Here is a 15,726-nt window from a genome sequence, read left to right on the forward strand (position 1 = left end):
TTCAAATTCTAAATATATAGCGGTGATCAGCACGAAATTCTGAGCAATTATGATCAAAAATAACTTTTCGAGTTTTTTTGTTATATAATAATATTTTAATAATTTCGAAATATAATATATCATTAAATAATCAAATAATTTCGAAACATTTATTTAAATCATAAACAAATTCCTTTAAGTCACGTCAAGGCTTATATTAAAATAAACCTACTTAACCTTTAAACTAAACATACTTTACCTTAATTAATCACCTTAATCTAATCCACATCTAACTAAACTAATCTAACAACCTAATCTCAATCAACCTAAGCTAAACACACACTTAAGGCATCATTAACCTACTAATCAAGGTTTAGTGAGCTAAACTCATCGGAATCGCTTTCTGATGAGTCTCCGGCGAAGAGCACGACGACGCCGATGACAAACCTACACAGATCAACACCAAATGAGAACTAAAAGGCGGCCGAATCGAGCTTGGAAGGACCGGACCTTTCTGGAATTTCCAGCCACCGATTGAGCTTGGAGGAAGGCGGCACAGCGGTTGGTCATGCGGAGGAAAGGCGGAGGAGGACCGGCAAAAGCGGCTAGGGCTCGAGACGACAACTAGCGGCGATGAATGACGGTGATGGAGGCTCCAACGACGACGAGGAGCTACTGGCGAGGAGGGACAACGACACTAGAGGCTTAGCGGACGGAGGCGAGGCAGCTCGCACGCAGGACAACATGCGGTCGAGTGCGAACGAGCGGCGACGGCGAGCTCCGGCGGCGAACGGCGAGCGGCGGCGATCGAGGGGGCGAAGGGCGGACAAAGGGGTTTTGGACGACCGGCTGGTTGCACGCTCAAGCTCACTCTCTCTCTCTCCTCCAAATTCAAAATGAAGAAGATGATGGGGACAAGGGGGAAGTGACATCCCACCTTTCCAAAAGCTCATCCCCACCATCCACTTGTCATCATCTTAGCCCATCTTGCCTCCCCATGACATCACCTCACGTGATGTCACCATCCACTAAGTCCAACCTTCCACAACTTTAGTCCAATAGGTTCAATTTCATTTTCCGCCGGCATAGAATCTTGTGAGATAATTTCTTCAATTCCATTTAATTCTCTTCCAATTAAGTCCAAATTAAAGTCCATAAATTAATCCAATGATCTTAATAAGATTTGTGACACACCATAACTTTCAATTTTAAGATTCGATCTCAATTTCACGGTTAATTTCACTTTAGCACAATACTAGCGCGACCTGATCTACCGGGTAGCTTTTAGAATTTTCTATGCATTTGACATGTGGTTGATTAATTCAAGCCACAATGTACATCTTTGACACATTGGCAACTCTCGGTTGTCGGGGTAATCTCAAGGTTTCAAACACGAGCACAGGGTACACAATCGATAGAAAAGTCGGTCCAGTGTCGATCGACAAGAATTGTGCGATCCGATGGAATCACCCACACCTGATCACATGTCTCTATCGAGCCGACCTATCTCCAATCTCTAATCGATTTTTATTTGTGCCACAATGACCCTTACAGTTATCTCGGTCGAAAGGTCGCTTCCTGATCAAATTCTCAAGTCTGATGCATTAGAATTTCTTAACTGCTTCACCCGATAGACTAGTTTTCACATGAGTGGCCGACTCAAGGAAAGGAACTATATGCGTGTCAACGAAATGCCCGTCTTTATTTAATGAAATTAGAATTGGAAAATCGGGATGTCACATAATGGGATATGTTATAAGAATTTGGCTTTATAATCGAGACCTCTGTGATTGGTTGATCTATGAGTTGAAGTGTTCCAATTATTGAGTGCATTGACTGTATGCATATGTATATGAGATGTGCTAATGTATAGGGAGGTATTGAGGTGAGGTAAGTCTTATATGATGCGTGTTTAGGCTGCCTCTAGATGAATTTCCTCTTAATCGGGGTTTAGGGTATAGACTCTTTAAGATTTTGTCTCACCCCGTCATAGTTAAATTTTATAGGTCCTTAGATGGAGGTGCGCCACATTCAATTTGGGTGGCCACAAGAGGCGGAGACCCAATGTACCATACTCCCTATCCACGGGACCCTTGACTGGACCCGTGAGCTCATCGTGACTACCATCTGGGTCAATAAGGGCTTACCTCAGTTTGTACCTCATCAATTCAAGGCGTGGTTTCTTCACAGGCCCAACAGTATTCAGGAGCACCCTTGGATGGTTTCGACGGGCCTGCCATCAATGACGAGTATGTGGAGGTACTCGACCCTGTAGTGGACACTAATATTATAGCTGATATCGATGCGCACCAGATGCCCGAGGGTAAAGAGCCCGTAGCCACAGTAGCTGACCCATTGGATATCAACATTCTTGACAATGTCGTAGTAGACCCAGATTCCAAGTAGGTCGGGTCCGGGAAGGGTTAACTCAGTAGCTCTTTTTGGTTTAGACTCTTGTGTATATAAACCCGGTATGTTTATAAAATATGTTTGTGTTAATTGGTTGTCCTGTTTTTCTATCACTTGCTTATTGTTGTCTGGAAATTGTTTAATTCGCTTTCGTATATGCATAAAATGAATGGGTCAGCAACGCATCTTGGGAACGTCGCAATTTAGTCGACCACCGAGGGATGTGCACGTGCTCGAGGTTCTGGGCATGACATTAAAGATCATTTCATTTGCTGAAGAATTTGGATTATGCCAACTAATGCATGTAATTTACCTATTTCGTATTACAGCAGCAATAATCCTTGTCCAGCAGTAGAAAACTTATCATCACTCTCACAAATTAGTCAACTTGATCTATGAATAAGAAAATATTCATAATCTATTACTGCGGCAATGCTAGTTATGTATGCATTCACATATCAAGAAATGGGAATGCCAATAATTACTTATTGAAAATGAAAGAAAATTTTTAACATAGCACATTTATATAGCCAAAAAGTATATCCTAAAGTCCGCACTTCGACCAAAACAATTCTCTAATTACAATACAACAAACATATCGAACCTATCATTCATCGTTGTACACGGTTAACATAAAGCGAATAGCCAATCACATTGCTCGCATAATGGGTATCATAAATAATTTTTGTGTTTCATTTTGAAATTACTTGACTAGTTTTAGGATGGTCATTATAAGATTATTGCATAAAATATTCGACTGTTGTTGTCTCGCTATGATTCTCAATCATTCCAAGCCAAACTGCCGCATATTCCAACCGTTGTTACCTTAGAGGTTAAAGATCATTTCATCCACCAAAGCACTTGGATTAGGCCAATTCATGCATTTTATTTACCTGTTTCTTTTACAGCAGCCATAGTCCTTGTACGGTAATAGAAAACTTGTTCATCAACCTCACAAATTAGTCAACTTGATTTATGAATAAGAAAATATTCATGATCTATTACTACATCAAAGCTAGCCATGTATGCATTCACATATCAAGAAACAAGAATTCCAGTGATTACTTATTGAAAAGAAAAAGAAAAATTTTAACGTAGCACCTCTAGATAGCCGACAAGAATATTCCAAAATCCGCACTTTGATTGAAACATTTCTATAATTAAAAAACAACAAACATGTCGTACCTATTGCTTATCATTTTATACGGCTAACATAGTGCGAACAACCAATTACATTGCTCGCATGATAATTATTATATGTCATGACCATATTATAAGAATACTGCATCTGGCCGTCGTTGCATTGCTATGATTTCAATCATTCCAAGTTAAACCACCACATGTTTTGATTGATGTCCTCTTAGATTTGTGTTATGAGGGTTAAGAATCATTTTATCTATTGAAGCACTTGGATTAGGCCAACTGATGCATGTAGTTTACCTATTTCTTGTCATAGCAACAATAGTCCTTGTACGGCAGAAGAAAGCTTGTTCATCACATTCATAAATTGGTCAATTTGATTTGTAAATAAAAAAATATTCTTGATCTATCACTACGTCAAAACTAGACATATATGCATATACATATCAAGAAATAAGAGTGCCGGTAATTACTTATTGAAAAAGAAAAGAAAAATTCTAATGTAGCACCTTTAGATAATTGAAAAGAATATCCCAAAATCCACATTTCGACTTAAACATTTCTCTAATAACAATACAAAAAACATGTCGAACCTATTGCTCACCATTCTACATGGTTAACGTGACGTGGACGACCAATTACATTGCTCGCATAATGGGTACCATGGCCATATTATAAGAATACTGCATCCAACCATCGTTGCCTAACTATGATTCTTCATCATGCCAAGCCAAACCACCACATGTTTTGATTAATGTGCCCCTAGATTTGTGTTAAAAGGGTTAAAAATCATTTCATCTACTGAAGCACTTGGATTAGGCCAATTGATGCATGTAGTTTACCTATTTGTTGTGATAGCAGTAATAGTCCTTCTACAGCAGTAGAAAACTTGTTAATCACCCTCACAAATTGGTCAACTTGATCTATAAATAAGAAGTGATAAATCACTGCATCAAAGTTAGCCATGTATGCATTCACATATCAAGAAATAGGAATGCCGGTGATTACTTATTGAAAAGGAAAAACAAATTTATAACGTAACACCTTTAGATAGCTGAAAAAAAATCCTAAAATCCGCACTTCGACAAAAATATTTCTCCAATTACTATACAACAAACATGTCGAACCTATTACTTATCATTCTACACGGCTAATGTAATGCGAACAATCAATTACATTACCTGCATGATGAGTATCATATGCCATGGCCATATTATAATAATACTACCTCTGGCCATCATTACCTAAGTAAGATTCTCAATCATTCTGAGGCAAACCACCACATGTTTCGATTGATGTCCCCTAAGATTTGTGTTAAAAGGGTTAAGAATCATTTCATCTACTTAGATTAGGCCAATTGATGCATGTAGTTTACCTATTTTTGCTATGGCAGCAATAGTCCTTGTGTAGCAATAGAAAACTTGTTCATCACCCTCACAAATTGGTCAACTTGATCTATAAATAAGAAAATATTCCTGATATATAACTATATCAAAACTAGCCATGTATGCATTTGCATATCAAGAAACAAGAATGTTGTTGAGTACTTATTGAAAAGAAAAGAAAGTTTCTAACATAACACCTTTAGATAGACAAAAAGAATATCCCAAAATCTATACTTCAATTGAAACATTTCTCTAATTACAATACAACAAACATGTCATACCTATCATTCATCATTCTATATAGCCAACGTAATGCAGACAACCAATCACATTGCTCACTTGATGTGTATCATATCTCGTGGTTATATTATAAAACTACTGCATAAAATATCCGGCTGTCCTTGTCTAGTTATAATTCTCAATCATTCCGAGCCAAATCGCCACATGTTCCGATCGGTGTCACCTTAGATTTGTATTAAGAGGGTTAAGGATCATTTCAACTACTAAAGAACTTGGATTAGGCCAAGTAATGCACATAATTTACCTATTTCTTGTTACAGCAGCAATAGACTTTATACAGTAGTAAAAAACTTATTCATCACTCTCACAAATTAGTCAACTTTATCTATCAATAAGCAAATATTCACCATCTATCATTGCGTGTAAGCTAGCCATGTATGCATCCACATATAAAGAAATAGGAACGCTGGTAATTACTTATTGAAAAGGAAAATAAAGTTTCTAACGCAGTACCTTTAGATAGCCAAAAGGAATATCCTAAAATCTGCATTTTAACCAAAATATTTCTCTAATTACAATACAACAAACATATTGAACTTATTGTTCATTGTTCTACATGACTAATGTAACACGGACAACTAATTACATTGCTCACATGATGGGTATCATAAATAATTCTATGTTTGATTTTGAAATTACCTGACTTTAGCAGATGTTATGGTCATTATAAGACTACTGCATAAAATATCTAGCCGTGGTTATCTAGTTATGATTCTCAATCATTTTGGGCCAAACCGCGACATGTACCGATCGATGCCACTTTAGATTTGTGTTAAAAGGGTCAAAGATCATTTCATCTACTAAAGTACTTGAAGTAGGTCAATTGATGCATGTAATTAACCTATTTCTTGTGACAACAACGATAGTCATTGTATAATAATAGAGAACTTGTGCATCACCCTCGCAAATTAGTCAACTTGATTTAGGAATAAGAAAATATTCATGATTTATAACTGCATCAAAACTAATCATGTATGCATTCACATATCAAGAAATAGGAATATCAGCAATTACTTATTGAAAAGGAAAAGAAAATTTACAACGTAGCACCTTTAAATGATCGAAAAGAATATTCTAAAATCCGCACTTCAATCGAAATACTTCTTTAATTACAATATAGGAAACATGTCAAACCTATTATTCATTCGTTCTACAAGGCTAAGCTAATATGGACTATCATTCACATCGCTCTCATGATGGGTATCATAAATAATTTTTGGGTTTGATTCTTGAAATCGTCTTATTAGTTCTATTCATATTATAAGATTACAGCATAAAATATCCAACCATCCAGTCACTATTGGGCTATGATTCTCAATTATTCGAGCCAAGCCGCCACATGTTCTCACCAAACACCCAGAGCGAAACACGAAAGCCACAAGCTTTCACAAGACAATCATGTTCGTTGACTCCCGATGGAGTGCCAAGAGGAAGAAACCGAGAAACCCACGAAGCCCAAGGCCAAGGCAGTGATAGTGGGAGGGAGCGTCGCGGGATTATCCTACGCGCACGTGCATGAATACTAATTGCATATGATGAGAATGATGCCATAGTCTGCACATGTGTGGCAACGATATATGTATGAGTTACATGAGGAAAGTGCATGGCATGAGCACATGACTTAGATCATAATGTATGACATCCCAGATTTTCAACCATGTTTTCTACTGAATAAATCGGGCGTTTTATTGACACGCTTATATGGTCATTCTCAAAGCTAATCACTCTGGAGATAACTAGACTATTCATGGAAGTTATCAAGGAATTTTAATGCAATAGACTTGAGAATTCGATCAGGAATCGGTTTCTCGACCGTGCTCATCTTTAGAGGTCATTACGGCACAATATAAAATCGATTTAAGATCAAAGATAAGTCTATTCGACTGAGATATGTGGCTAATCATGGGTGACACCACTAAATTGAAAAATTCTCGTCGATCGACACTAGACTGATTTTTCTATCATTTTGGGACCCTGTGTCCATATTTGAATCCTCAAGATTTACACGACAACTGAGAGTTGCCAATGTGTCGAGTGGGTTCATTGTGACTTGAAGAAAATCGACCACGGGTCATATGCACTAAAAATCTTCGAAAACTACCCGATAGTCTAAGTCACGCTAAAAATGCGTCAAATGGAAATTAACCGTGAATTCAAGTTCAATTTCAGAAATTGAAGATTCTATCATGTTACAATAAATTCTAGGAACGTCGACTCAGTCTTAAAATATTTTTTTGACAATCGAGACATTTTAGGAAAAAGTCGGCTTACAAACATTTTTGTTCAATTAGGGCCAAGGATTATTTTTTGTCACTAAATTGAGATTCAAGATGGTTCATTGGGTTAGGGAAAAATGTCGATTGAAGTGTTGATGTGTCAATTTAATTTATGGAGACCAAATGAGGATAGATGGAGCAAGATTGAGCAACCAATTGAAGTCATTTCCCTCAAAATTCGTAGCTCCCCCTCTTATTAGCCATTTTGGACCATTTGAGAAGTTGTGAGGAGTGTGTGTGTGGCTCATTTGCAGCCATGGAGTCTTGGTGTGGTGGGCAAGTAAAGGGGGGACAATTTGGTGGAAAAACTTGGCCAAAGGACCCACCAAAATCAAAACTTGCCCCACACTCCTATCTCTCTCTCCCTCATTGCCGTCCACACTCCTATCTCTCTCTTCCTCCATTTGCCTTGTGCGAAACCAGCAAGCCAAGGAAGAAGCCGGAGCCACCGTCACCGCCTCATGCCGCCGCTCGGACTGTTGGACCGCTCGCGGTCCACGCACAAGCCACCGCCCACACCGTTTGGCCTTCTCGCCATTCACGCCATCCCCACTTTTGTTTCGGAGTTGGTGGAGCTCAATCGGAGCTGTTCTAATCTTGTTCGACCCCCGTGAGTCCACATCTAGGCCCGGTTTGGCCTATTTCCTCTTTCTCGATCAATTCCCAAATAAATTGAGTTGATTTCCTTCCATTTCCAGCCAAGAATAGCAACTACTTTTGTGGGTATCACAGCCACTTCTAGGCCCGTTTTGAGGTGCTTGTGTGCCCCGAACCCTAGGCCCGCTTTGGAGAAAAACGTCCCTCACGACGTTCCTGAAGTTTCAATCCGAATGGATTGTTTAACGGGTGAGTTTTGCTCACTAATCCCTTATTAGTATGCTAATGATGCTTAGTGGTTGATTAGATTTAATTAAGTGCAATTAGGTTGATAGATTATATTAGAATAATTAAATTAGGGATTTACCTATGCATGTTAGGCAAACGGTTAGTGTACTTAGCAAGTAGACAAGTCATATCATTTATTGAACTAGTCTCGGTAATTTTCCAAGCTTGTCTTGACTTCCAATTAGGCATTATGGGCCTAAATTGGATTTATTGTATTTATTTAATAATTTTCAAAATTATTTATTTATTTATTTATTTTTCGAAAATTAGATAGGATAGTCGACAACCACAATTTTATGCTGATTATTGTGGTACAGTCCATTTATTTATTTGAGCATTGATTTTTGCTGAATTGATTTATTGGTAATTTTAGGATTTATTCCTAAATTAAATAATTTTGGCTATTAATTGAAAAATAACTGGGTGTTGGTTTACAACGCCACAAATATTATATGGGCTGTTGAAACTGGTGGGATGTTCAAAAAGTGAAAGTATGATATTTTGGCTAAAGCTGACCGTGTCCCCACTCACGGCTATTTTATCGAGAATGATAAAAGATCAAATTGATTGAATGATCAAGATAGTATACTAAAATATCCTACGAGCTCGATATGTCGGGCCTTAGCGAGAGCAAGATATCGGTGTACTATATCAGCCTGCGAGCGATATATTAGCTTAGCGCGAGCAGTACACTTTATCAGCTTAGAGTGAGCATCGGGGGTATACTATATCAGCCTACGGGCAATATGTCAGTTTAGCGAGAGCAGTATACCGGTATACTATATTAACATGCAGGCGATATGTCAATTTAGCAAGAGCAATATACCTTAACCCTATCAGCTTAGTGCGAGCTATACTATTTATTTATCAGCTTAGAGCGAGCAGTCCTGATATGAACGGACTTATAGATAGTATGAGATGTGCCAACCAAGAAAGGGTCGAGATGACACGTAATCGACTAAATCGATCGATCAATCGATGGTTCGATTTGAGTTCTGAATTGACGTGATGACGTAATTCAATGATTGGTTGATGTGATATAAAGCATCTATAAATAATGCTGATTTGTAGGATGGAACTGAGGCCAAGGTAAGTCCTCTGACTCGTGTTGTGCTTATGCAGCCTAAGGTGTATTGGCTTTCTAATCAGGTCTTAAGGGGTAGAGTTTACCGAGACGTAGTCTCATCCTGATTATGGGACAACATTTCAGGTCCCTAGATGCAGCAGACCTAGATTTTAAAGATCTCGGAAGTCCAATGCAATCTGCTGAAGGCTCCAATTGGAGTGTGGAGGATGATGGAGAGGAGGACGAGGACCCATAGTTTGTGGAACCCTCACCCTTGCTTGTAAACCTTAATTCTCAACTTGTTTAAGTTGAATCCGACTTAGTAGTTCACCTCATATATATATATGCACTGGTTTGCAATGTAAATAAGTGTGGTTGTTTTTTAAAGTTAGGAATTTAGTCCTACTTCCTATCCTATTGTTTTATTGTCTGGGGATTGTTTTATATATTTCCGCATGCGTATTAAAATTGAAGGGGTCGGCGATGCATCCTGGGACGTCACTATAAATCGACCAAGGTGAGGGATGGGTGCGTGCCCAAGGATCGGGGCGTGACATAATGCATATTCATATGTTGTCTCAACATGAAGTTTATGTTAAAAAATGGCCTATGCATCTACTTTGATGGCTTTATATAGTAGGTAAGTTGTTATGAGATCAATAAGAGTAAAACGAGAAGTGTGTTGCCATGTTTCCCCATCAATAGATATTTGCATGTTTAGGACGTTTCCGAGGTGAATGACTTCCCTACACGAAGTCTAGGAAGTTCACTCATTGAGCTTATCTCATATTTGTTTGTTGAAATGTTTTTAGGCCCTAAGAATGACTGAACCATTCCGTCAGATTCGTTTTTGCCTCCCTATCGAGTGTAGTCAGGAGGTGACAAAGTACCTAGTAGTGGGAATAGTCAACGTGCACTACACGCAATATGTCACAACCACCTGGGTTGATGAGGGTTTGCCTAATCTCGTGCCACACCAATTTGTGGCATGATATTTTTGGGTGGGCAATGAGAGTCATGGTCCTATCCACAGCTCGAGACAGTCCACCCAATGTCGGAGGCTCGGGAAAGGCATTAGTTGGGATGCCAAGGATAGGCAGATTCCCAATGGGGAAGTGTCCAACCCCAAGTCCGAAACCGAGTTGATCTTCAAGGAGCTGGAGGCCATAGGAGCTTAGGTAGTGGTGTGGGTTGTTAGCATTTTTTGGATCACTCTTGTAGTATTAGAGGCGTAGGTTTACCCCCAAGTCATTTTTGGAGGCGTGGCGGAGCGATTATCCATGTCGAATATGTGAAGCTAGTTGTTTAATGTTGAACCCACTATGTATGATATAATGACTTATGAAGCTTATATATATATGACTATATTTTAACTATCCCTGCTATTTGATGGTTGGAGATTTGCTCACATATCTGCTTGTGCATTTTAATGTTATTACGATTTGGGTCGGCAATGTCTCTTAAGATGTCATAATCGAATGACCAAATGATAAGTAAAGATTCGATGGGCATGACAGGACACCCTGAACTACTCCATGACATCACCTCCCCTCTCGCCATTGACTTGTAAGGGAACTTCATATGATCAACTTAGTCTATTCCAAGTCTTCCTAAGGTTTGAATTATTATATGCCTTGAAGTTAAGATCGCAGCTACTAAAGAATTGGCGCAGAATATGTCTTTCTTCTTGCACCTTGATTGTCAAGTTCCTGCTTTGCTCGACGCTGAGAGGAGATGTTAAGCTATTCCAGGAGATATGGGTCCTTTTCCTTTTCTGTAGTTGAACATATAGAAATTGATCTTGCTTGTTATGTGGCACTCAAAATTGTATCCTGGTTCTCACCAAACTTGTTATGCGCCTATTTGTGCTAGAACCAAGCAATCAATGACAAGAAATCCAGGAAGATACTAGCAAGAGATGAGAATTTCAATCATAGGGCAGCACATTGGTCCAGTCTGCATGACCACCTGTTCTCTGCATTGCCACCAGAAATATTCCTGTGGGGCCATGTTCTCCTCTCTTTCTCTGTTTCCAATGATAAGCGATCGGTCAAAATCAGGGCCCAAGTCCTTGACACCGGAGAAACTGCGGAAGTAGACGGAGATTTGCTCGTCGCTGCAGATGGATGCAACTCTCTGATTCGCAATCACTTTTTTCCCGACATCAAACTAAGGTCGTTACTTCTTTGTCCGAATTGTTATGCATCAATCCCTAACTTAGACCTTTTTGTTATCTTTCATGATTATGTTGATAGAATAGGTATTCAGGCTACTGCGCCTGGAGAGGAGTTCTTGATTTTTCAGGATAAGAGAATTCAGAAACCATTTTTGGGATCAAGAGAGCTTATCATGATATTGGGAAATGTTTGCACTATGAACTAGGTTCTGGGACTCATAGCATACTTTCTGAACTATTGAACAAAAAGGCTTAATTGGATTTGTTACATCAATCAGCCTGAGCCTGAACTGTAGGTAATCTTCTGGTACAATCTTAATTCTGCCTTTTTGTGGTAAACTTTTCGATTTGTGAAAACACTGTTGAATGTTGTCATCTTAGTCTGAAAAAGAAAGAACATGTGCCCAAATGTTTATCTTCTCTGCAATTTTGCATCGAATATAATATTAGATGGCAAATGTAACCACCTATTCCAACGAAGGCAAAGGATGATCACTAGGGCTAGAGGGTCTATATAATGAGCAATTCCTGGCAAGTTTCTAGGATGACAAAAGAGGCAAGAATGAACTAAACTATACACCAAATAGGGGAAAGTGATTTTGAATATATATATATATATATATCATGACAGTTTGCACAACCCCAAACCATTTTCGATATCATCATGAGCACACAAAGTCATATGAAGCAAATTGCCCGAGTGAGATACCTAGCAAGATAAGACAAGAAATGCCAAAAAATCTAACCAAACTAGTTTGGTCTCCTTCAGATTTTTTTTTTTTTTTTTTTTTTTGAATTGTCTCTTTTAGAAGTTAGGAAATGGGCTATGATCTACAAACATACATATCAATTTCCTAATACAAATAACACTCGAAAAAATTGTACTTTTCACTTACGATGAACAAAATAATATCTCAAACTTTTTCACGAATGATTCTCATATTTCTATATAGTGACAAGTAGAGGGGAAGAGCGGACTACATCACTCTGCTAGCCCAACGGCTTGTTACTTATTGAAACTTTATCATACCATGTGCCATACTCTATGCAATATTATACAAGATTGTGATGTCTCCCCCTTCCTCCTCTGAGTTTTGTATTGCAATTATTTTTGTCTCACCTCCCTAAGTTAGATATGCATCCACCACTATTTTTATGGATACATGTTTGGTCATTAACCATGAGGCAACGAGCTCTTAACAAGGTAGCAGAATATGCTCAAATTAAGCTTAAAGAATCCCTAACAAGTTCTTCCTGCCGACTTATAAAACTGGGTCACTATTCAAATATAAAACTGGGTCTTGCATCATGCGGGCAAAAGAGCTATGGAGGAATGATACGACATTTAGGGTTCTGTCAACCCTTTGAAGACACTGAAGAGGCTAAGCATGGCCCAATCAATAAAGTTTCTGCGTCATTGATTGATGACGCTCAAAATGAATATTGAATAAAAAATCAGCTGTTGGTGCTGTCTGCAAAATCAGCTGCTTTTTTGTTTGACTAAGGCTCCCGATCAAAGGTGTACCCTGCAAAAGAAGGGTGCAAAAGAAAATCACTCCACCCGTTGTCACATCTTCGAAAGTTCAAACTTACGGAAAATCCTCAACAACAATAGGAAAAAAAAAAGGTGTAAATAGCCCAAGAATTGAGATGAGAACAGCGCAAATATCATAATTTTCTTACAGTATCCACTTGAGTATCATAACTTTATTTTGTTTACTTGAGTGCTATCAGCGATTTATTTCGCTGGAAAATTTGATGTGAACACTAATCATTTCACATAACTTCGTTAAAATTGATATAGATAATTTTTTTAATAATTTTAATTTTTCTTCGAATTTTTTAAGAGTCAATCACCAGCCCTAAAAAGGTAAGAAAGGCATCAGCCTTGGAAAAAAAAAATTTAAAAGGAAAAAAATTAAAAATTAAAAAATCCACGCAGGATGATTGGCCGGAAATGGCACTCAAATAATTGATTTTATTCTGATGTGGCACTTAAGGATTTGTTTGTTAATGTTCCAATTTCTTTGTTTTTCCGTTCTTCTATTCCCCGAAGCAAAAAAAAAAGAATATAAATCCATTTGGTAACGTCAATTAATTTTCCTATTCCCTAAAATAGAAAAGTAACCGGAGACTAGATTTGGAATAAAAACAAGAATTAGAAAAAGTAGCTTCTTGTTTTTAGGAATAATTTCTAAAAATAAGTTTTCTTTTTGTTCATTTTTCTTGCTCCTCACCCCCGCTGTCCATTGCCCCCAACCGATGGTCGGCCGCCTGTTGCTAGCCACTGCCATTGGCCTTGGTCACTAGTCACGTGGTGGCCGCTGAGCAAGAAGAAAAAAGAGGAAAAAAGGAGAAATCCACAAAAACTATCAAAAATTTAAATAAATAAAAAAAATTGTGAATCATACCAAACATATTCATATTCTTTTTCTATGTGAAGAATATAAATTTTGTATAATTACCAAATGCATTCTTTTACTTAGAAATTATTATAGAGAATAAACATAGAAAAAATATTATATCTAAAAAGAAATTATTTTTCGAAACAGAAATATTACCAAATGCATCATAAGAGAGCCAAAATAAAATTATGACCCTCAAATGAGCATCATATGAAAGTTATAACACTTACACTATTCTTCTCCCCAAGAATTATTATGATAATGTCTAGACAAAAAAAGAAGTGATTAAGTACTTTCGAAACATCATCTCCCTTCTCTAAAAATTGTTAATGTGGTCGACATTATTTGCGCAAAGTTTACAAATGAAAGAAAATATGGTATATTAGTTAGAAATTAATATATATATATATATATATATATATATTCTCTTTATTCATTCGCATCATATTGATATCTTTTAGATTTTTGCTATCATGAGAATTCTCTATCGGCCCCGATTCCACTTATGTAGTCTTCCTACATTGTTGTGGGACTTTGTTTAAATTATTTTCACCATCTAAGGAATTGGAAATGGCCAAAATCAACTCGTGTTTGTTCATAATACCGAGGGAGAAAATAAGCAAAACTTAAGGAAACTATACAGCTCTTCAATTGGATAGAGTTATCAAAAATCTTATAAGGATGTCCACCACAACTTGAACTTTGAAGATGCGATGGAGAATTTGCCAGCCTAGGTGCTAGGGGTGTGTTTTGAGATGAAACTGGCTACTTCATAACCTTATTTGATACAAGATTCATTTTAGGAATTCTGTTGAAAAAAATGCTTACTTCAAGGTTTTATTTGAAATTTTCCCCAGAAAGAGGAAGTATTTAATCATCATTACCACACTTCCAAATTATCAACAAATTAATACTTCTCAGCACATTATTGTCGCATTATGTGGAACGGTATAATCAACGTTTAGGTCTATCGCTTTAATCATTTATCTTAATGGGTAAATTTTGAAATTTCTACTCATAGAGTGGAGGATCTCATTGTGGTCATATATGACTCTCTAATTGTATCTTTTTCCTTTCAATTCAAGATTCTTCGTCTAATTGTTAAATCAATGAAAAAAAAAGATTATGTAAAAAAAAAAAATACACCTTCTAGTTATCTCCATACTATTTGTATGGAGAAGAGTTAGAATTCGACACAAACTGTAAAGTTACACCTGGTGGTTAGGATAAAAATCAGAACGTCCCACCATGCCTGAATGAGGCAATCATATAATTTGATGGTTGAGGTGAACTTAATCATGACCCGGTCTTAGTAGTTAAGGTCTAATAATGACTCAGTAATGAGGCAGTCAATTAATTTGAAAATAAAGCTCATGCGACTTGATATGGATATATAAATATATTAATCTTATGGCTTCAAGATGAGGTATCTGGTTATTAATTTAGTGGAAAACTTTAACTATTTCGTTTAGGCAATTTCTGAATTCTACGTTATCTAATTTATAGAATCATTTAAAGGTTAATTTCATCTAAATTATATATGAATTGACATAAAATCTATGTTAAATGATGATTCCATGGTACGTGAAGGTTTGTATATTGAAAAAACGAATTTATTTTATTGCCATCATTTTCACGAGAAATGTCGAGATTAGTGTGTTATCATTATTTATTATCGTGGCTATTGAAATAAAATAAAAAAAAA

The 15,726-nt window shown here is 37.3% G+C and overlaps 1 pseudogene; it reads left to right on the forward strand.

Annotated features, from left to right (window-relative positions):
* Positions 1-1,993: 1,993 nt before the first annotated feature.
* On the forward strand, positions 1,994-12,579 carry LOC120291962 (annotated as a pseudogene).
* The last annotated feature ends 3,147 nt before the right edge of the window (positions 12,580-15,726 follow it).

The sequence above is a fragment of the Eucalyptus grandis genome, chromosome 3, assembly GCF_016545825.1.
Source record: "Eucalyptus grandis isolate ANBG69807.140 chromosome 3, ASM1654582v1, whole genome shotgun sequence".
NCBI classification, from domain to species: Eukaryota; Viridiplantae; Streptophyta; class Magnoliopsida; order Myrtales; family Myrtaceae; genus Eucalyptus; species Eucalyptus grandis.